General features: G+C 46.6%; 1 long non-coding RNA gene across 1 annotated transcript; it reads right to left on the minus strand.

Annotated features, from left to right (window-relative positions):
- Positions 1–7,069: 7,069 nt before the first annotated feature.
- On the minus strand, positions 7,070–9,184 carry LOC119406712 (uncharacterized). Its single transcript, XR_007417848.1, has 4 exons — positions 9,128–9,184; positions 8,714–8,902; positions 8,319–8,484; positions 7,070–7,172 (listed from the first exon to the last, which is right to left on the minus strand). It is a non-coding gene; the product is annotated as an uncharacterized LOC119406712 (long non-coding RNA).
- Between the last annotated feature and the right edge of the window lie 11,936 nt (positions 9,185–21,120).

The following is a 21,120-nucleotide window of genomic DNA, read 5'->3' on the forward strand; positions in this document are numbered from 1 at the left end:
CGCGAGTAAACTCAGCGTCCGAAAACTTATATATGCAACAGTGGGGACATGCGTGGGTGAACAGGTATGTACGTATGTTAGTGATCTTGCTTGATTGTTTGGTCACTTGCTCGACGACTGACATAGGAAGTGTGAGAAAAACAGGAAAGTCCTCTCGTGGCACCTCTTTCGGTCCCTTCAATCTCTATCTTCCTATGGTAGCCGTCAGGCTGCCGACCAAACATCTGCAAAGACAGTTATATTAGTTTATTTTATATTTCGAAAGTCCAAAATTTCGAAAACGGCGAAAAAACAAGAACGTCTATAAAACGTCTTATCTTGGTCTTTTCAAAACGTCTTCTAAAGACGTCAACTAGCGGGACATTAGCACAGCTATCAGACGTCGGATAGACGTCTACGGCTACGGGAATGTCTTGACCAAGACGTCTATTAGCCCTTTTTGATAGCCGTTCAAGACGTCTTTTAGACGGGAAATAGCTTCTTTTGTGTTACATGGGTTGCCCTCCTACTTTTCTCAGCTTGGGTGGGGGGTGCACGGGAAAGCGGTGAAGTGGCCATTTACTCATCCCCTCCGGCTCCTCCGAGTAAATAGCCTACGCAAACTGTGTAAGCTCAAATTTTCTTTGAAACAATGTGGGCGATTATAATGTTAAACTACTCTGCATTGTCTCATTAGCTGTTAATGATTGGTCGAAATTTTCTGGGTCATGCTCACAGCACCTGCTCGTAACACGACGCAACAAATGACGCGCAAGTGATCCACCGCGTAATCATCACTTACGCATGACTGCGTAAAGAAAAATAATAATAAACTAGTTTCAATACGGCGTATATTGACTATTTTCAATGTGGCGCTCATTGGTTCTCTGCTATTCGTCAAAAATTTTCGGTGTGCCATAAAATATCGCCTCCTTGTTAGGCGTCGTGACAAGAATGCGAAAACTCACGGCGTTATCTGCACAACAAGCAGCGCCAGGGGCGTAGCCAGGGGGGGGTTGGGGGGGTTCAAACCCCCTTCCCCCGAAATTTTTCAGTTTTGCTTGCGTATATATACATGCGCACATACAAACGCACGCACGAACGTACATAAAGTGTGGTTGAACCCCCCCCCCCCCCCCCCCCGAAAAAAATTTCTGGCTACGCCCCTGAGCAGCGCATTACTGTGCTGAACAATAATGTTTTTTTTTTTCGCAATAGCCAGACAGTGTCTCTTTCTGAACGTAATTCAAGATGGCTGCCCGCCAATCACATTGGCAGCGGCTACTTATAGCCAGCGGGCGAGATGGATTCATATGTGTATAATACTACATACTTTCAGTAGTAGTATAACGATATTTAGCTGTTTTTGCGCGTATACAACTTTCTGTGAACTCATCGTTGCTGACAGAGAGGTAGAGAGAGAAATAAACATTAGGGACAGACACAATCATTTGCAGGTGGGCAGCCTTCTTAGTCCAGAAAACCGTGGGCGCTGATCATCTTCCTGGTGAGGTAGATCAAGTTACGGGGCAACCTTGAAAGCTGGGCTTCTCAATGTGCTCGACTCCACTGCCTTGCTACAAACCGCCGTGACCGCTGCAGGCTACCATATGATAAGCAAGGTGAAGCAGGTTAATCGGAGACCAAATTGGGAATCGTTTTTTAGCTCTCCTGGCTAGGCAAGGGCGTCTGCAGAACTTTTTCCAGGGGGGTGCATCAGCAGAGGGTGGGGGAGGGGGGCATACAGCACAGGTAGCTTTTGTTTCATTGCCGTGACATGACCGGCAAGATTAGTCCATAGCAGTATGGAACGTGCAAAGTTGGCAGGTAATCTTGAATGATGTTTCACGCGGATATGCGGGACTGGAGTGTGCTAATCAAGCTGTGTAGCTTACTGCTACTGCATAGAAAATTATTATCCAATATTCCAAGGGGGGGCAGCTGCCCCCCCTTGCACCCCCCTCCGGGCGCCCATGTGGCTAGGCACAACTAAAATACTTCACACTTCTGCGCACATCCACTCACAGCAGCTTGGATATGGAGCAGTGGCGATGCTAATCGTTTTGAACGAAAGAAACTAAATTTCCTGAAAAAAGAGGGCATTTGACCGGGCTATAAAACGTTTACTGCGTTGAACGTTTACGTTAAACGTTGACGGGCTTCCGTCAGACATTATACATCAAAACGTTGACTGGTTCCCGCCCGTATTTACGTCGCGGATTACGTAAATTTCAGCCAGGCAGAACAAACTAAAATCATGACAGATTGCTGTAATGTTATAGAGCCCCAGCTGAGCGATAGCCTCATCCGCAATGCTCGAGCGCAAGACGCGAAAGCGTGGAATAGGCAGCCCGCATCGCAGAGAGCCTACAGTGCATGACGGAGAACAGTCGTTACAGCTGAATCGTAGGACAAATTTTATTACATAATTACGTTATTGCGGCGTTCAAGTAAAACTTTGCCTGACTTGTTAGTTTCCCAGTCTGCCGCCGACAACGACTACTGTCGAACGTGGGGGGGGGGGGGGGCTCCGCCCCCCTAACATTTCTCAGTGGGGGGGGCTAGAGCCCCCCTTGCACCCCCGGTAGATACGCCTATGTTGCTACATGCATATTGCCAGCCCCTTGAACCAAGCGCGTGTGCGCGAGACGTAGAGAAGGAAGATCTCTCTCCGCTCGGGCTCTTCTTAGATTCCTTAGACTCCTTAGATTAGATTTAAGTGCACCAAATCTACTTTCATTCGGGGCTTTGTCTCTTGGATAGTAGTAGTAGTAATATACTTTTATTCAGCCAAATTCATAGGTTGAGCATTTCGACCGCCTGCCCGATCAGTCGACGCTGTTCTTCTTCCCCTTCGGCGCCGATCCAGTCTAGCCAGGTGGTGATGGAAAGGAAAGGGGGAGGATAAGAGCTGAATTGCTGGCCAGTTGGGCAGTAGAAAAGGCATTGTGACAGGTCTGCATATGTAGATGGGCAATTGGGACAGCGGGGGTACGATCTATATTTATAAAGAAAAAGGCGAGAGGGGGTGATCAGGCAATTCATTTGGATGTGCCGTAGAATTCGAGCCTCTAACAGAGTGAGCGATGGATGAGGAGGAGGGTAGAGACGCTTGTCGAGTCGGAGTTGTATGTATACCTCCTTGACAGTATGGCGCAGGGAGATCTTCCCGTCGTTCTTGACGGAGCTCCCACTGTCTTCCGAAGGTGTGGGCCAGGAAGTTAACGGTGCCAGGTGCAATATATCACGGGCGAGCCAGTGAGCCAGCTCATTGCCATCAATACCCGAGCGCCCAGGAACCCAGCGTAGGACAACAGGGGAAGGTTGCAATGCATAGACAGCTCGCTCAACCTCTTGTTGGAGGGATGGGGTAATGTGCGGTTCTGTATGTTACGGATGGCGGCGTAAGAGTCAGAGTATATCGTGTACTCGGGAAGTGAAGGAAGGGAAGAAAATGATTGTAAGGCATGGACAATGGAAAGGACCTCGAGCGAAAGTACATCGGGTGGGTGCAGGTATGGCCCGTTGGTGTAGGTTTCAGGTGTCGAAAGGTGTGGATGGTAGATAGCGTAGCCGCATGAACCCCGAGGAGCCACGAACGAGGCATCCGTATAGGCGACTCCCTGTGTAGAAAAAGGAGGGGAATGATGCTGCGCTGCCGCGTGACGACGGCCGGCGTGCAGAACGGGGGACATGTTGGACGGGGAGAGGAAGGAATCACGAACCACTTGGTTATGTTGATATTTACTCGTTACACTTTCCAGAGATGAAACTGACAACAAAAAATATTACATGTTAATTAATTCCGCACAGATTCCGCTAGTAAACTCGCTACTTCGCGCACTAGCGAACACAAACGTGCAAAGAAGGCATCACGATTAGCCGTCATGTGCTGTACGAAACTACGGCGCCACGCGGCGTCATGATAATTTATATGGTGTATTGGGCCACCATTAAAATGCTGCTACATGTAAATAAAAAATACAGCTTTTTCACAATGTAGTATTTATATTATAAAAGTAGGTCGCTATTAAGCAATAGCGTCAGAGAACATCAAAAAAGATACGAGACTAATGCTGCGAGATGTCAACAAAACTGACGGCACTAGCAATTCGGCGTTCTTTACAGCGGTGTTAGCTTCTCAGCGGCGTCATAGAAGGACAGCAATTTAGCTAGCTAAGTTCGCTGCTGTCCGATCGTGGCAGAGAATGGCGAGTGTTTATAAGAAAAAGCTCTTTTTCGCAGAGAAGTATAACCGCTATGCCTTGAACGCTACCTGTTTGCGCAAGGTTCAGTATGACCAAACTTATAAGCTGGACATTTACATTAGCAAGATCTAAACTGTGTCGGTCGAACGCACACCTAGAGGAGGAAAGGTCGAATAGAAGTGCGTTTTTCCCAGCTATATATTTTGCAACCCAAGCCGTACGGGACACTTTAGATCTCGGTTGTAAAATGTGTACTATGTGCTGTGTGACGAACATTATCATCTTTATGAATGCACACCATTCATTGTACGTCACTTGTTTATAGCGCACGTAATGCAGCTGGAGTTATTTTTGCACTTCAAGAAAGGAAAATTTCCTGCTAGCACATTATTTCCCATCTGAAACTGGAAAATTTTCCAGCTGCAAATATGACTTCCCGACTCTGGAAATGCCATTTCAAGCTATGAATGGTTTTATTTCTAGCCGGCTGGGAATGGAAAATTCCAAGCCTGGAGAGCAATTTCCAGCTGAAAACGATGCTGCAAAGGCAATTTGCAGCTGTGAATTCACACCGATTTTCATGTTGACTGCTAGAACCAGTTCAAGCCAACTGAAAACCAGCAGGTTGCCTGGTGGTTCCAGCAGCATCCTAGGAGAAAACCAGTAACTTGCTGGAACCAGTACAGAAAACCAGTAGGCACCCTGCTGGAACCAGTACAGTCGACAGGATGCCTGCTGGGACCAGCAGGAACCCAAGCAACATTTTTTCCTTGGCAAGATGTCGTCGCGAGGTCTGTGGCCGACTGCGAAGTGGTTGGCCCAACCTCGGCAACCAACGTGGGCCCGGCGATGGGGATTGACATTGGCCTAACGTCGGCATATAGGCGGAGAGTTTTCATTTTACCGGAGGGGTCGGGGGCCCGACTTGCTCTTCCACATTTCTCTCTCACTCTCCCTATATATATATATATATATATATATATATATATATATATATATATATATATATATATATATATATATATATATATATATATATATAAAGAGAGAGAGAGAGGAGTCCAACTTCCAAATTAAAGAATTTAATGTAACTTTAGTCTCTTAGGTGCCCGCGATATCATAATGAAGATCTGTAAGTGAAAGACCCTAGATTTATTTTTCAATTTACACAAAGACATCGATCCACCTCGTAATCACGGGACGCTTTAATTATATGCCAGTGAGTTCAATTCAAGATGGCCGAAAGTAATTCTGAGATGGTAGCAAATACCATTTGCTACCACTACACCTTGTGCGAAGCTGCGGTTATGAATCTGGACGAGTAATGGAGTTGCTCATTGGTGGCCGAACTTTTAGTAAAACCCTTTACTGATAAATCAAAACTGCGTACAACCTTTTCTCGGCACTTTTAAAAGCAGGCATGTCGAAGGGTACCAATATGTAGGCAACCAAGAAATTACCCGTTTTTTTATTGGCGAGTAAGTTTGTGCGAAAGCGTTCACTGACTGACTGTGTAGGGATTGCTTTGTATTCTCAGTATCATTTTTGTGTTCTCAAAACCATTCACTACGGGGTTCAAGACAATTAGAGCGCAGCTCTTAGGCGTCTGTTCCTGCGTTGAGCGGTATCGCCGTTGGCGTCGGCGGCGTAACCGATAGCGCGAACGAGGACGAAAGAGAGCGAACGCGGAGTCTGTTGATATCACGAGATACTGGCCTCTAGCCTCGCTTTCTTCCTCTGTCGCGCGCGCTGGCCCCTCGGTCGGAGCTCGTGCGCATGCAGGACTCGCACGTGCACTGCGGCTGGCTTCGCTTGCGTAACGGGGCTGTGGGCGTTTCACTTGGTTCGCGACAGCTGCAATGCGCAGAGTATATAGTGTGCGTAGCACTCGAGCGCTGGCAGTTTCTGTGGCAATATGTAACGAATGTCACATTGCTACAACTGCGGATAGTCAAAACTTCAAACACAGCTGGCGTTGCCCGAACACGAGGCTGCGCTCAGCGAATTAGGCAGTATCGTAATCGCCGGTGAATTTTTTAATTTGTCATAGCTTAAGTCGTCGCTTCAGTTGTTCATCAGCATAACATATTCTGCACGTAAAAATCCGTTTGAGGGGCATTTTTCCATTGAATGTTTGACTTGTCACTGGCCCAGGTGCCGAACTTTAAATGGCTGAAATGAAAAAGAAGCGGGCATAAACAGCCTCCTGTGAAATAGCTGCCATACAGGACGACCCGGGGACCTAAGCCAAGCTCTTAAAAAATACCCTGGGTCGGCGCCAGGGGGAGGGGGGGCTCTTCCCCCCCATGAGGCAGTCCGGGGGGGGGGGGGAGGCCCAAGGCCCCCAGCCCCCCCGTACTCTCCGCCTATGCGTCGGCCGACCTCGGCAACTAATGTAGGCCCGACTATGGTGGCCGACTTGTCCGTCGGCGCTCCATGCGAGGGCCTATCATGGTAGTACGGTACATTGAGAGTCGGCTATACCGTCGGGCCGATGTGTTTGGCCAAACGTTGCCGAGCGCGGGCCACGCGCTGCCCAATGGCGGCCCTGACGGCAATAATGCTCAGCATTGCGTCGGCCCGACGCTGGAAGCTGACGTTCTTTGCTTTTGCTGCTTCTGTCAATAATAGCATTTACGTCATGCAATTAGAACAGCATGCGCATCATGAGTCTTGCTTCTATTTTGGTCGGCGGAGAAGCGCCACAAAAAAAGCGACTGCTTTTGTTTTTTCGTCACTTTTCCGGGCGCATGAATGAGAAGCAAACGATTCCTTTTCACGCTTTTATTTTTGTTTATCATATAGCCTGCACTGTTGCAGAGTCTTGGGAGTAGCACGCGGCGTTTACGTGGGTCTTAAACGGGTCCCCGGTGTCGCGCCTCTCGTTTCGGCCGCCGGCTCTGTCAACCGCCCCGACTAGCCAGCGTTTTGTTGTTCCGCTCACTGCTTGAAGTGAAGCAGATGGGAAGCTGCTCCTCACCGATGCTGCACTAAATCAACGCATAAAATACAGCTGATTTAGGTGTAGAACAGACTGTTGGACGAGTTGGTAAGTCATATTTTAAGCGGCGGTAACACTAGAAAAAGAAATACGAACACAGCGCAGAAAACTCTGGATTTTATTGAAACAGCAAATATATATTGCAGATAATATATAGAAAACGAATAATATCTGCATTATTGGTGTTTTGATACAACCCTAAGTTGATAGCCTGTATTGCATGTGATCGTGCGTCTTCGTTCTTATGCTACTTTTCAGCGCACCATCACTTGAACGTATACTTCAGTTGATTAATTGCAATCCATTCCAATAATGGAATCAGTCGAAATATCATGAAGTCAGATATGCCCGAGCATAGGCGTGCGGACGAGGGGGGCAGGGGTGGGGGAGGGGCGACCGCAATGGTGACGGTACTGTATATGCTAAAAGTTGATCACTGAACCCTTAGGAGGAGGGCGATAACACCAATGGTTTATAAAAAGAAACCACTCATGGAACATGAATGCTAGTGCCACGTTGTCGTGACCGACAACTCGCGGCTTAACGATTTCACTTTTTATTGGGCTAAATTTTGCCGAATAAAACAAAGATAACCGAAAGCACAAATACAGCGGCAAGCACAGTCGTCGATCGTGGACATAAAACCTAAGCATGAAAGCATCGGCTATTAATGCAAGTCATGGTACATTCCAACAGCAGCGCTGGCGCACATTACAGGATGTATGTATACGTCACTATCCGCATCGCGCAATGCAGTCTGATTACGGGCTTATTTTGCTATAGAACAGACAATAACATATTTGAGACTGTTCCGATACGTCCTGCGTTTAGCGACAAAGTACTGATACTTCACTTTTTGCTGATAAAAAACGGGCACCGGGAAAGCATAAACATGCATAAGTATATGGTGAATGGGAAGAAAATCCCCCAAAACAGTGACGAAATAGGAATTTCGCAAGCAGTATTTACTTATTGCGTTTTGTTAATGAGAATACCTCTTTCAATGCCTGTCGCATCAATATGCAATTATGCGGCGCGCATCAGCGCGTGTTTGCTTTTTAATTAATACGCGCGCCCAAATTTTGCCTAATGGCACAAGAATAGTTTTATTATCATGCGACGTTTCTTACTCAGCATGAAATTCACGATGGCCGTGATTTCGGAGAAGGCGTGTTTCCTTCCCTGCGACCCTTTCCAACTGAACTTGAGGGCAGCTTCGTTCGATAGGAGGTTCTGCAGGAGGGTACGAACAGCATGGCCTGGATCTGTGCCGCCATATCTCGAGTAATACTCCACCTGCGAAACATGCAGTCCATGCATATACCTATAGTTGAAGTAGATATGATGTCGCATTTATCTTCAGTGCTATAATGCGTGCAAGGCAAAATTTAAGAAATGTTGTCAGGACAACTGCAAAACGGCTACATGTCAGTGGCGTAGACGGGGAGGGGGGGCACACCGGGCCCGTGCCCCCCCTCCGATTTTTTTTTTTTTTTTTGTGCCATGCCACGTATATACCACTAACCATCTGCTCCATATGGCTATCTGTAGCCAAGTACTTCTCCAAACTCGACACCTCTTGGAAGTCTTTTGCTGGCAGGTCAGGGCACTCACCAGGTAGCGCGGCGACAAACTTCTTTGAAGTTGAAGCAGCGAGCAGCTGCTTCCCGTTTGAAAGCTCGTTAAGAAGGCGCATCTGATTATCAAATACCTTCTCGAATACTGTAAGCAACCGTGACAAAAATATGCTTGTTAATACAACCCGAAATATATATTGGCCAATATAGTAATATATAGTACTATGCACCCCTATCTAGAATCAAGCTGGACAATCGTATTCATGAACAACGACCACTTAGATGCTGACACAGGGTGATCAAAGCATGGCAAGTTCCGACAGCTCCTAAATTGAAAACATTTCAAAGAAATTTAGAAAAACAACGTACATACCAGAAAATCGTACGGAGAAAAGGTTTAATTGTTCTTCCAGTGCGGCGAGCGCCGACGAGTGCAGACGCGCTTCACGTCGGCTCCTGATTTCATGAACAATTTCGCAGTGAAGATCACCACGCACATTTTGCAGAGTGATGTCAACAGATTCGTCTCATCATCCGGAATCTCAGGATACTAAAGACAAGGTTAGCCAACGCTATTTCGCCTTCTTACGGCCTTTTCTCGGTGCACGCCACGCGCGACGCTGCTAGGTCCAGCGGAGCCGGCCGGGTCCCTCAGGGAGCCGTCTGTGTAAACACAATGGAATCCGCCGCGTCGGCAGGCGACGCGCAGGACAGCGACGCCGATGTGAGGACGATGGATGTACAACAAGAGTGTGACGAATCGCCAGCCACTACGGATAATGAAGAAGGATGGCACACCGTTCACCACGGACGCCGTCGAAAGCCCGGACACGGATTGGTCGGCGACGCGGACGGCGGCCATGGTGCTGACAACAAGGGAGAACCCAGCTTGGGTAAAACGCAAGCCAACATGCAGGAAAGACGGATCAACCGCATGGAAAAAGCAAGCAGAATGCCCAAGCTACCGGCGGGAGACTACAAAATTGTCATCCGACCCAGAGGAGGCCTATACGTAGCCGCACTCGGCCCAATGGATATAACCAGAGGTATACATGAAGCCGCGGCTACACCACTATAGGTCAGGCAATTTGACGTAATATGCCCCAACAAGACACAAAACATCATGGTAGTAAGCACCCCAGATCCCGGCAGAGCGGACCAGTACAGGAAAATCAAGAAAATATTTATACGCGGCAAAGAACACGAAGTGGCAGCCTATGAAACAGCACCAGAAGATACAGCCAAGGGAATAATTAGAGGAATCCCACTCGAGGAAACCCCTGATAGCATTAGGGCGGCCCTTGTCACTGAAAGAAACCACAGCATCATCACGGCTAAACGACTGGGGAATACTACAACGATCATCGTGCTCTTCAGTGGTAACAAGGTACCCTCGAGTGTGTGTTATGATGGAGTAATTATACCGTGCGCGCTATACCGCAAGCGAATCGACTACTGTAAGCAGTGCAACAGACCGGGACATAGAGGTGATGTGTGCCGCAACCCTGAAGATAAACTCTGCCCGGGTTGCGGAATTCACAACCCCAAAGACCACCACACATGCGACCCAAATGTCAAATCTGTGGAAAGGACCACGCTACAGCCGACAAAAGCTGCACGGCCATGTTCAAGAAGCCTCACATCGTAAAACAGAGACAATGGGCCAGAATACAAGAACAACACACGCAAAGCTCACCTCAACCAAGAGGACGTCCACAGCCAGCGCTCGACATCTAGACCTAGAAGACGACGACAAACAAGATCCCGGTCCGGTTCAAGGAACCCCAGCCCTGAAAGCTCCCGGCCCAGCTCCAGGTCGACATCGGCGTCTAAGGGACCAACTAACAAGGTGAGCTGGGCAGATAAAGCACGCGGCTCGCGAACGGAGGGAACTCAGGAGGTCAAAAATAACTCCAGCAATAACAGCAACAGTGAAGAGCTAGAACGGCTTAAAGAGGGAAAACAGACAAATGAAAGAAATAATAGCACAGATGCGAGCTCAAATAGAACTACTAACTAAGGAACGCGCATGCGCAAAACCCAAAAGTCCTAATATAACTACTGCTGTAATGCAGGAGGAAACACCCATAGCTGACGATCGCATGGAGGTAACCACACCTCCAATAAAACGCAAGGCCAAAAAGCAGAAAACTACGGAGCCCCCAAGCACTAAACAAGAAAGCATATCGCAACAAACACGACTAGATAACATTGAGAAAAAAGTAGACCAATTATTAACAGCGTTCCAATCGATCCTGGAAACCACCGCTAAGATGTCTGTCGATCTGACGGCACTTGCAGCCAGGGTAGAACTGCTAGAACGAGGACACAAAGCGCAAACAACAGCACCAGAGTTTGAGGGCGCAGCCGGGAATGTTCACCAACAACCACAGGCACCATATGCCCAACAGGCAACCGCCACAAAACCTCCAACCCCCATCATCCACCCAGCTATATTCACTCCCCATACACAAATAACAAACGGCAATGGGCAGGCGCGGTAAAGGTCAACTCCGTATATGGCAATGGAACTGTAGAGGATTCAGGGCTAAGAAATCCGTCATCCAACAATACATCAGACAGGGTAACAAGTCAGATGTTATTCTACTTCAAGAAACGTACGGACTCGCCACACTACCAGGATACCAATCCGTAACCTCCGAGCGAGAGGAAGAACACAAAACTCTCACTACACTAGTGCGAAGGAAGATTACGGTCAGAACCCATAATCTCGAAATTGGATACAACCATATAATGACAGAACTTCTATCTAGGAAAGCAAAAGGGAGTAGCACATTCATTCTTAACGTATATAGCAGTCCGTCAAATCACCGACAACAATTTCATTGTCTATTTAGGAAGGTCGCGATATTAGCTGGCAACGCCCCGCTCATCATAGCAGGGGACTTCAACGCCCCAAACGAAGCATGGGGATATTGATTCACCACGCCCAAAGGGAAACGTCTATGGCAGAGCATACAAGACGAACAGCTTACTCTGATAACAGACCCGCATGCATACACACGCATAGGCACAAGCACCCAGAGAGACACCACACCGGATCTTAAAATAACCAAGAATGCCCCGGGGGCTACATGGCACAACGCATTCGATGATCTAGGCAGCGACCATAGAATACTCGAAACGCACCTACCATTCACAAATAGCGAAAGCGTAACGGCCATGCGTAACATAAGACGCCTAGTTGATTGGGATAAATTCCGGGAGATCAGAAAAGCGATCATCGAACCCTCTAACGATATCCAAAAATGGTGCGAGAGTATAATAGACAGCGTCAGGAAAGCCCCACAAGAAATAGAAACAGATATCCCAGCGGAGCGCATTGATAACAGATTAATACATCTGTGGCGGAGAAAAGAAGCCCTATAGCACAAATGGCGGAGGCAAAGACACAACAAAACAATCCGGAAAAAGATAGCACAGCTCAACAAAGACACGGAAAGTCACTGTAGGCAGCTATGTGGGCAACAATGGGAGGAGATCTGTAAGGACATGGGCAACCATATTGGAACTTCACAAACGTGGAAGCTGCTAAGGTTTCTCTTAGACCCCACCAGTACCAAAATCTGAACAGAGACACACTATCCGTCTTCTCACACGAGAACACGAAGGAAAAGTGGAACAACATATGGCAGATCTACAGAACATCTACATCCCCCAATCGCCGCCACTGCAACATAAGGACTATACAGGCGAAGCAAACCCCAAAATGGACCAAAACATTGAGGCAGCGGAGATTAGGGCGGTGCTCCACAAATTAAATGTAAAATCAGCACCGGGACCCGATGGAGTCACCAACCGAACATTGCGTAACCTGGATGATGAATCCATAGAATTTCTAACTGGATATATCAACAAATGCTGGACAGAAGGGGCAATACCCGACGCGTGGAAAGAGGCTAGGACAATCCTTATACCGAAACCAGGCAAGCCAATTAACAAACTAAACCTACGACCCATTTCGTTAACGTCATGCGTAGCCAAACTAATGGAGCACGTATTCCTAAATCGAGCCAACTACTACTTTGAGGACGGCGAACACAACCCAGACACGATGATGGGCTTCCGTCGTCACCTATCCACCCAAGACGCCACGATACAGATTAAACACCAAATAATAGACAACCCCACGAAGATCCACACGAGCCATACTCGGCCTGGATCTCAAGAAAGCATTTGACAATGCGGCACATGCAACAATTCTCAGCCACATATCAAGCTTAAACATGGGTGAGCGAGCTTACAATTATGTCAGGAACTTCCTAACCAACAGGAAAACAAGAATCAGCTTAGGAGGCCTTACATCTGATCTCCAAGAACTGGGCTGCACAGGGCACACCACAGGGCTCCGTAATATCACCAATGCTCTTTAAACTAATCATGATTGGGCTACCGAAGGAGTTAGATAAAATCCCAGGAATAAATCACTCTATATCATCATCATCATCATCATCATCATCATTTATTAACCCTTAAAGGCCCCTGTTGGGGTATTACATAAGGGGGGAGCATACATAAGAGAAAAGGAGCGTTCAAACAGTCACTAAAAATACAATAAAAGTAACATATACAAAGGAACGAGGTGAAACTACAAGACAGTCAAAATACACAGGTAGAATAATGCGCTACAAAAAAAAAAAAAAAAAAAACTCAGAATACGTTACGCAGCAGCACCCAATAAATTAGTACGTTTGGAAATTTGGTGGGGGTCACCTACAGTGACAGCAAGGTCAGGTAAGCTATTCCATTCTGCAATGGCTAATGGCAGGAAGGAGTTGTTGAAGGAATTAGTAGAGCCATGAATTCTTTGAAGACTGAGGGAGTTTGACAGTTGGCGTGATGTGCGGTTTGGCGGAAAAAGAAGCAGGTCACGTAAGTGTGGGAAGTTGTAATACAGTTTATGAAAGAGGCATAACCGAGAGATTTTTCTGCGAAATGCTAATGATTTGATGTCCAAGGATGATTTGATGTTTGTGACACTTAGCCGATGGTCGTACTGGGATGTAATAAACCGGGCTGTGCGGTTTTGGACGGCTTCTAGTAGGTCGACGAGGTACGCTTGATGTGGATTCCATTTTGCCGATGCGAATTCCAGTTTAGTGCGGATAAATGTATCATATGCTAGTTTGCGGATCACAGGTGGTGATGATGATAGTGACCGTCTAATGAATCCCAGGGATTTGTTAGTTGCAATAACCAGAATTATGAATATGTTCCGACCATGTAAGCTTGCTTGTGATGGTAACCCTGAGGTACCTGTACGATTGAACCAGCTCAATAGGAAGAGAATGCAAAGAGTAGGAGTATGATATGAGTGAGTGTTTCCGCTATACGTGCATGGACTTACATTTTTTGACGTTTAGTTGCATGAGCCACTGAGTGCACCATTTTTCAATTGTAGCGAGATCACGTTGTAAAAGTATTTGATCGTTATGTGAGCTTACACGGCGGTACAGGACGCAGTCATCGGCAAAGAGCCGGATGGAAGATGAAATACCCGTGGGAAGGTCATTAATGAAAATTGAAAACAAAAGGGGTCCAAGGACTGAACCTTGCGGTACTCCTGATAATACTTCGGTGACTGTAGAGCGGCGGTTCCCGATCATTGTGAACTGCGATCTGCGAATTAGGAAACAACGGATCCATGACGAGATTAGTGGATGGATGGATAAGCTATTTACTTTGACCATTAGCCGTTGGTGAGGTACGCGGTCGAAGGCTTTTGAAAAATCTAGGTAAATTACGTTTGTTTGGAGGAGAGAATCAAGGTTTAGATGGAGGTCGGTGGTGAATTCAAATAGTTGGGTTTCATATGAGCGTCCTGGGCGGAAGCCATGCTGATTACTGAAAAAAAAAAAGCTTCAAGATGAGAGGCAACATAAGAGTAGATAATGGGTTCAAGAAGTTTGCAGGCGATACAAGTGAGCGATATCGGCCGATAATTTGAAGGATCAGCTCTGACACCACTTCTGAATACCGGGACAACCTTGCTTAACTTCCAGTCGTTCGGAATTGTACTGGTTGTTACGGACTGCGAAAAGATTATCTGCAAAAATTTACTAGTAAGTACTTTAGTGCCTTTGATGACCTTAGCGGGGATGTTATCCAGACCAGGAGCACTGGATACCTTGATTTTGTCAATCAAGGCCGAGATACCCCCAGATGTGAAATCAATTGAAGGCATGCAGGGGAAGTTGCAGTCAGGAAGCGTACCACTGTTTAAGTCGGGCTCTTGGGTGAAAACAGAAGAAAAATAAGAATTCATGACATCGGATCGATGTTCGGAGGGGACGGGTGTTCCGTCAGGATATGACAGAGTAATATTGTGAGAAGCGCTGTTGTTGGTAGGTAGAAGATTCCAAAATTGTTGTGGGTTTTCATGAAGGATGAAGGTTTTCATGCGCGGATGATATCACAATATGGGTCAGTGATGGCAGCGACGGCTACATAGAACAGAGACTCCAGGAGGCAATAGGAACAGTTGAGCGATACCTGGAAGGTACAGGACTCAGATGCTCACCAGAGAAATCTGAACTACTTCTCTGCAGGCCAGTAATCAGAGGCAGACCACACAAATCACAGGAAAACAAGCGGCAATACGAGGAAATTAGGATTCATACACGGGAAGGCACAACCATACCGATAGTCCCAAAAATACGTGTACTCGTATTAGTCATCGAGGCTAACGGCACCAATGGCGAGACCATACGCAGGCTAAATGCCAAAGTCACGAATGCGATGAGGCTCATTCGCAGGGTCACAAATAAACACCAAGGCATGAAAGAAGCCCACGTAATCCGCCTAATACAGGCATTCGTAATAAGCCACATAACGTATGTAGCAGCATACCACAACTTGCAAAAAGCAGAGACCAACAAAATAAATGCGCTCATCCGGAAGGCCTACCAACAAGCGATAGGAATACCAGAGTATGCGAGCACAGACCTACTTCTTCAGCTAGGAATACATAATACACTTGAAGAGATAGCGGAAGCTCAGCGCATATCCCAGCTTGAACGGCTCACAACAACCAAAACGTGAAGAAACATAATGACCAAATTAGGAATCATGTACCATGCACAACATGGTATCAAACATGACATCCCCAATACGTTCAGAGCTAAGATCATCGCTAAACCGATACCGAAAAACATGACCCCTATCACGAACGCGGCCCGCAGAAGACACAGAGCCAATGTACTGCTCAAAGCCCATGGCACAAACAGTCAATCTCTTTTCGTAGATACTAGCCCATACCCTGAACACAAGGCCCACACTGCCGTCGCGATCGACACGTCGGGCATGTGTATTAACGCGTGCAGTGTCACATCCAACAAGATAGAGGAGGCTGAGGAGGTAGCCATAGCCATGGTTTTACGCAAGGACGGATTTCACAACAAGCCCCCAGAATCCGTCGTTAATAGTCAAGAACTAAAGAAAGTAGATGAACCCAAATACCTAATATGGTTCCCGGCGCACACAGAGACAGATACCTTCAATCCGAACGAGATGGTCCATGAGTTGTCGCGAGAATTAACCCGCCGTGCAACCCGAACGGACCCCTCAGGTGAACATCCCTGGCGGCGCCGACGTACCACACAAAGACAGATTTACAAGCTACACAGAATACACACTACAGAGAGACGAGGCGCGTCTTCCCCGCACCTCACCCGAGTCTAGACAGGAAGCAAGCATCTGAATACCGACAGCTACAAACAAACTCCCACCCAAACCCTGTGCACCTCCACAGAAGCTATCCACACCTATACCCGGACAACAAATGCAAACTATGCACAATAGAAAGGGCTTCGTATAAAAATATACTGTGGGAATGCCCCAACCTATCAACAAGTTCTCCTGAGGCCCTCTGGGAGCCGGTGGCGGCTAGTGCTGCTCAGCTCGGAGGTCGAAGACCAAAGATGGGCTATCCAGCAGGCCAGGGAGGCTATAGGGAGACAAGGTCTCCTGGTGTCTACCTGTGCGGTCTAGCCCGGAGTACAAACATGCCGGATCTCGTAATAAAGTTTATTCACTCACTCACTCACTCACTCACTCACTCACTCACTCACTCACTCACTCACTCACTCACTCACTCACTCACTCACTCACTCACTCACTCACTCACTCACTCACTCACTCACTCACTCACTCACTCACTCACTCACTCACTCACTCACTCACTCACTCACTCACTCACTCTTCCAGTGCGGTAGTGTCTTGTGCTGTAATAATAAAGAATGAATGAGCGCACCTATATTTCCATCCACATGGTGAGTGAGTGACTGAGTAATATTGCTTTGACCGCATGGCCCTGTAGCCTAGATAGAGCAAGGGGGAATAACGATATGCTAGATAAAAACAAGTAGCACATTGCACGATGTCTTGGCACGGAAAGTGCCAAAACGAAATCCCCGTTGGTCTTGTTGGTGCGCTAATTGGTTCTGGATCATAGCGATAAAATAACAGCGCGAAATGGCGGAGAGGAGGTGAGACGCAACACACCCACGCGCTCTGTTTGTCGCTTTCTCACCTCGTCCTTGTAATTTCCCGCTTTTAAATGCGAAGCATTTCTTAGCGAACCTCTGGCACTTTGAGCGTTTCTATCTATCTATCTATCTATCTATCTATCTATCTATCTATCTATCTATCTATCTATCTATCTATCTATCTATCTATCTATCTATCTATCTATCTATCTATCTATCTATCTATCTAGCCGCCTACGTCTGGGTGCTGTCATGATCGCCTCCTTGACTTATTGGTGTAGACCAAAATTTGCATGGGAGGGTAAGAGGATTTGACGAATATGATTGCCGGGTGATGACATGAATGACGTTAAAATCCTGTCGCGTACGTCGTCAAACCCTTTCCACTACACTCTAAAAAATACCATGCTTAATGTCACGCTAAACTGCAAATTTAAGCGTGATGCACATGTAAATGAGCCGTGGATGACGTTTCAAGCCCCACGTGGCCAAAAGTAAGCGTGCGGTTCCTTCAGGTCAGCCTGAGGGCAAGGTTGCGTGCCGTGGTTCTGTCGTGTGCAAGCATGGGCCAGCCGTGTACGCGTGTGCAACGGATATCACACGCTTACAATCCCGCGGCGAACACGCGTAAACATTTTCCGTCACGCATAGAGAAATCCTACTATGGGAGCCGCGATAAGCGCCGCCGTCTGCCCGAAGGGCGAGCGTTCTCAACGATGAACATGACGAGGCGCATGCGCATTCGCCTTCTTCCCGCGCCTGTTGCGGCGAATACGGAACTTTACTTCGGAAGGCTCTCGAAGGGCGCGCTTCTGAAAGACTGCGTTTGTTGCGGGTTCTTTGGGTTGTAACACCGTTCAGGCACTGCAAGGCAGAGATTTCTGCCATATTTACTTCCGTAGACATTCTTGGCGTGCAACGCGGCCGTTGCAAGCACACGGATGGTGATTGTGCCGAGTTCATGCGAGAAAACCCGCCACGGTCTGATGGTTCTGGAGCAGCACTTCCCCACGGATGGTGTGTATACTGCGGCCACTCACCTGCGATTCAAGGACGTTTGGAGTACATAGGTAAGAACGTCAGTTATATTTCTGTCGTACTCAATGACACCTAACATTAAGGATTTGCAACGGTTTCTTGTGTCAGCTTATCACATGAGTTGTGCGAAAAGTGCATTTTTTGTTTAATGCCTATCTGCCAAAATGTGCCTATTTTGTTTAGCGGGGGGCGAGAACTTCCTATGGGAGCAATAACTGTGTTCGAAACAAAAATTATAATCGTCATCATGCTTTTGTAAACAGTTTAAAGGCGGGACCAGTGAATTCCTCAGAGGTGTGTTTGTTGTAGTCAAGTACCGAACGGAAAAGTAAGAAAACAGCGCGTTAAGGCACTTTATTTCCGAAAACGTGTGCATTTTTTTTCCTTTTTTCTTTGTGTCAGTATTGTGTTGCGCACATGTCACTTGCCTCCTCGCTCATTGATATCTGCGATTTTAATAACAAGTTGTCTTTTGGAAGGCAGCACTTAAGGTATCTTTTTCTTTTGTAGTTCGTGCCTTGTCGCGACGTTATTAGGTTTCACTATGGTATAGCATGCAACGGGCTCAACGTTCCGTCCTGTTCAAGAACCCAACTGACACGATTACAACGCGAGGTTATTTAAGAAATTTCTGAAGTCAGAATGCACCTTGCGTTACAGGCTCGTTCACGACTCGTACATTACATGCTCTCTTTCATTAATTTTATCCTCCAGCTCTCCGCACCCACTGTCATTACAAAAAGGGTTTTGGTGCTGAGGTCAGAGTTACTACTGTAAATTCTGTACTGTGTTTATTCTAACGATTTATAACCCTGTTAGTGGGGCGTCAATGCTGTTACGGCGTGTGCATCTTAATTTAGAACAACACGATCGACGCCACTGTGCAGGTGTATTCAAGCCCGCTCTTCTTTTCGCTTGGAGCGCGACTGTGCCATCCGTGGAATCCTTGCCGTGTTCGATTGTGACGCGGACACTTCTGAATGGTTGAGTGTAGGCTTTAGCGGTTTGGTAGTCTTTTTTTTAATTTTGGTGCTCTTGTTAGTAAAACAGAGGTCTGAAGAACTTCACGGACACAGCGCACGTAAGGACATAGCGCTGTGTCAGGGTTGTTGCTCTATACTGTTCTCTGTTTTGTTAACATGTAGGCTAAAATTGAATTTGAGTAAATTTTAACCAATACCGCTAGTCGGTGTCGCGGGTGAATGCGCCGATCTCACTGACAGGGGACAAGGAGTGATCTTTCGGGCTTCCATTTCATTTGCGACGGTTACTCCCCGTAATGGTGCCTATTGTTCTAGCAGTGTTTATTGTTCTAATAGTGCTTATTGTTCTATATGTCGCTTATAGTATGCTGCTGCCGGTGAAGGAAGAGTCCATATAAATTTGTTTAGCTATTTGCCGACTGGTGTAGCCTGCATCTCAGAAGCTATGCATGAATAGCGCTCTGGATAAGGATGCCCCTTAGTGCTGAGTTCGCATTTTTATTTAGAACTTGGGTTTTAAAGCGAGTAAGTATAGGTGTTACCGCACTTAATGTACATGAATATTCCATGCCCGTGATGATATGTTTCGATAGCCTAAGCCTAGTTTTCAGTATTTTCCAGTATAGTTTTATCATTTGTGCTGTGCTGCGTGTACATAAGTGCGCATAAGACTGTGTTTGTTCTCGTCAGTTTTGCTATGTGATGTGCTTGTACTCTCTGCTGAAACATTAAGCCGTAATTGTTTTTGATGTATAGCTTTTGTATTGCATGCCGTTGTTGCATTGTATTTAGTGGCTACGGCTCAGTAATACTGCTCGTTACAGCCTTTTGAGTGTCTCCCCAGACCATGTAGTTCTTGAGGCAGATAATAATAATAATAATAATAATAATAATAATATAATAATAATAATAATAATAATAATAATATAATAATAATAATAATAATAATAATAATAATATTATTATTATTATTATTATTATTATTATTATTATTATTATTATTTCTAGCTGAAAACTCCACTGTTCGCTATGCGCGACACAATGAGCAGCAGTTCAATGCTAATGACCCACTCATTTGTCATGATGGCACAGCAATGGCCGAAGAACATATTAGTTTGCCGACAGTGCCTTTTTGTGGTAAGCAGTCTGATGAATTCTGATATAGACGAGTTGTTTTCTACATTTGACAATTCGATAAATTTCTCATTTTTAAATCTCCAAATTGTATGGCTATAACACCTAACGTTTCCCGCAAGACCTCAGCCTCCACTCCTGCACAATGCTTAATGCGAAGCATTACGCACGTGCTTTGTGCCTGCTTTAGATTTCAGTGTGTTTTAGCACATTTGCCAAGGCGACGGAGGGCAACAGGTACGCAAAAAGGTGGGCGATAATCTCAGTATGTGTGCTTTACATAATATGTGTGTGTTCCGGACACTAATGGACGTGAAGTTCAAAACAACCAGGGAGTAGATATTGTACAGTAATTCAACGTGGCATCTAAGCAACGAACAAATAAACATGCCATCGTTCGTCAGTATTGTGACATCAATGAACGGGTTTATTAAGTCATGGCGTAACGGTAGACTCGTAGGTCTTGCGCGGCACGGAGGTTCAGCTATTGCTACGCCAATGTCTTCCTCCCCTGCACCTTCATCAACCCTGACCACAATACACTTAGGTGCCCACGACTGTAACATTATGCTGCCGTTAAAACCGCATCTTCCCTGAAGAGGAACCGTGCGCACGCCTCCTTGCCACCCTTTCCCACATTTCACACTCACGCAGCGTCGCTTCTCTGCCCTTGAACGGACCTCTTTGAGTGAA

The sequence above is a fragment of the Rhipicephalus sanguineus genome, chromosome 10 (assembly GCF_013339695.2).
Source record: "Rhipicephalus sanguineus isolate Rsan-2018 chromosome 10, BIME_Rsan_1.4, whole genome shotgun sequence".
Lineage (NCBI taxonomy): Eukaryota > Metazoa > Arthropoda > Arachnida > Ixodida > Ixodidae > Rhipicephalus > Rhipicephalus sanguineus.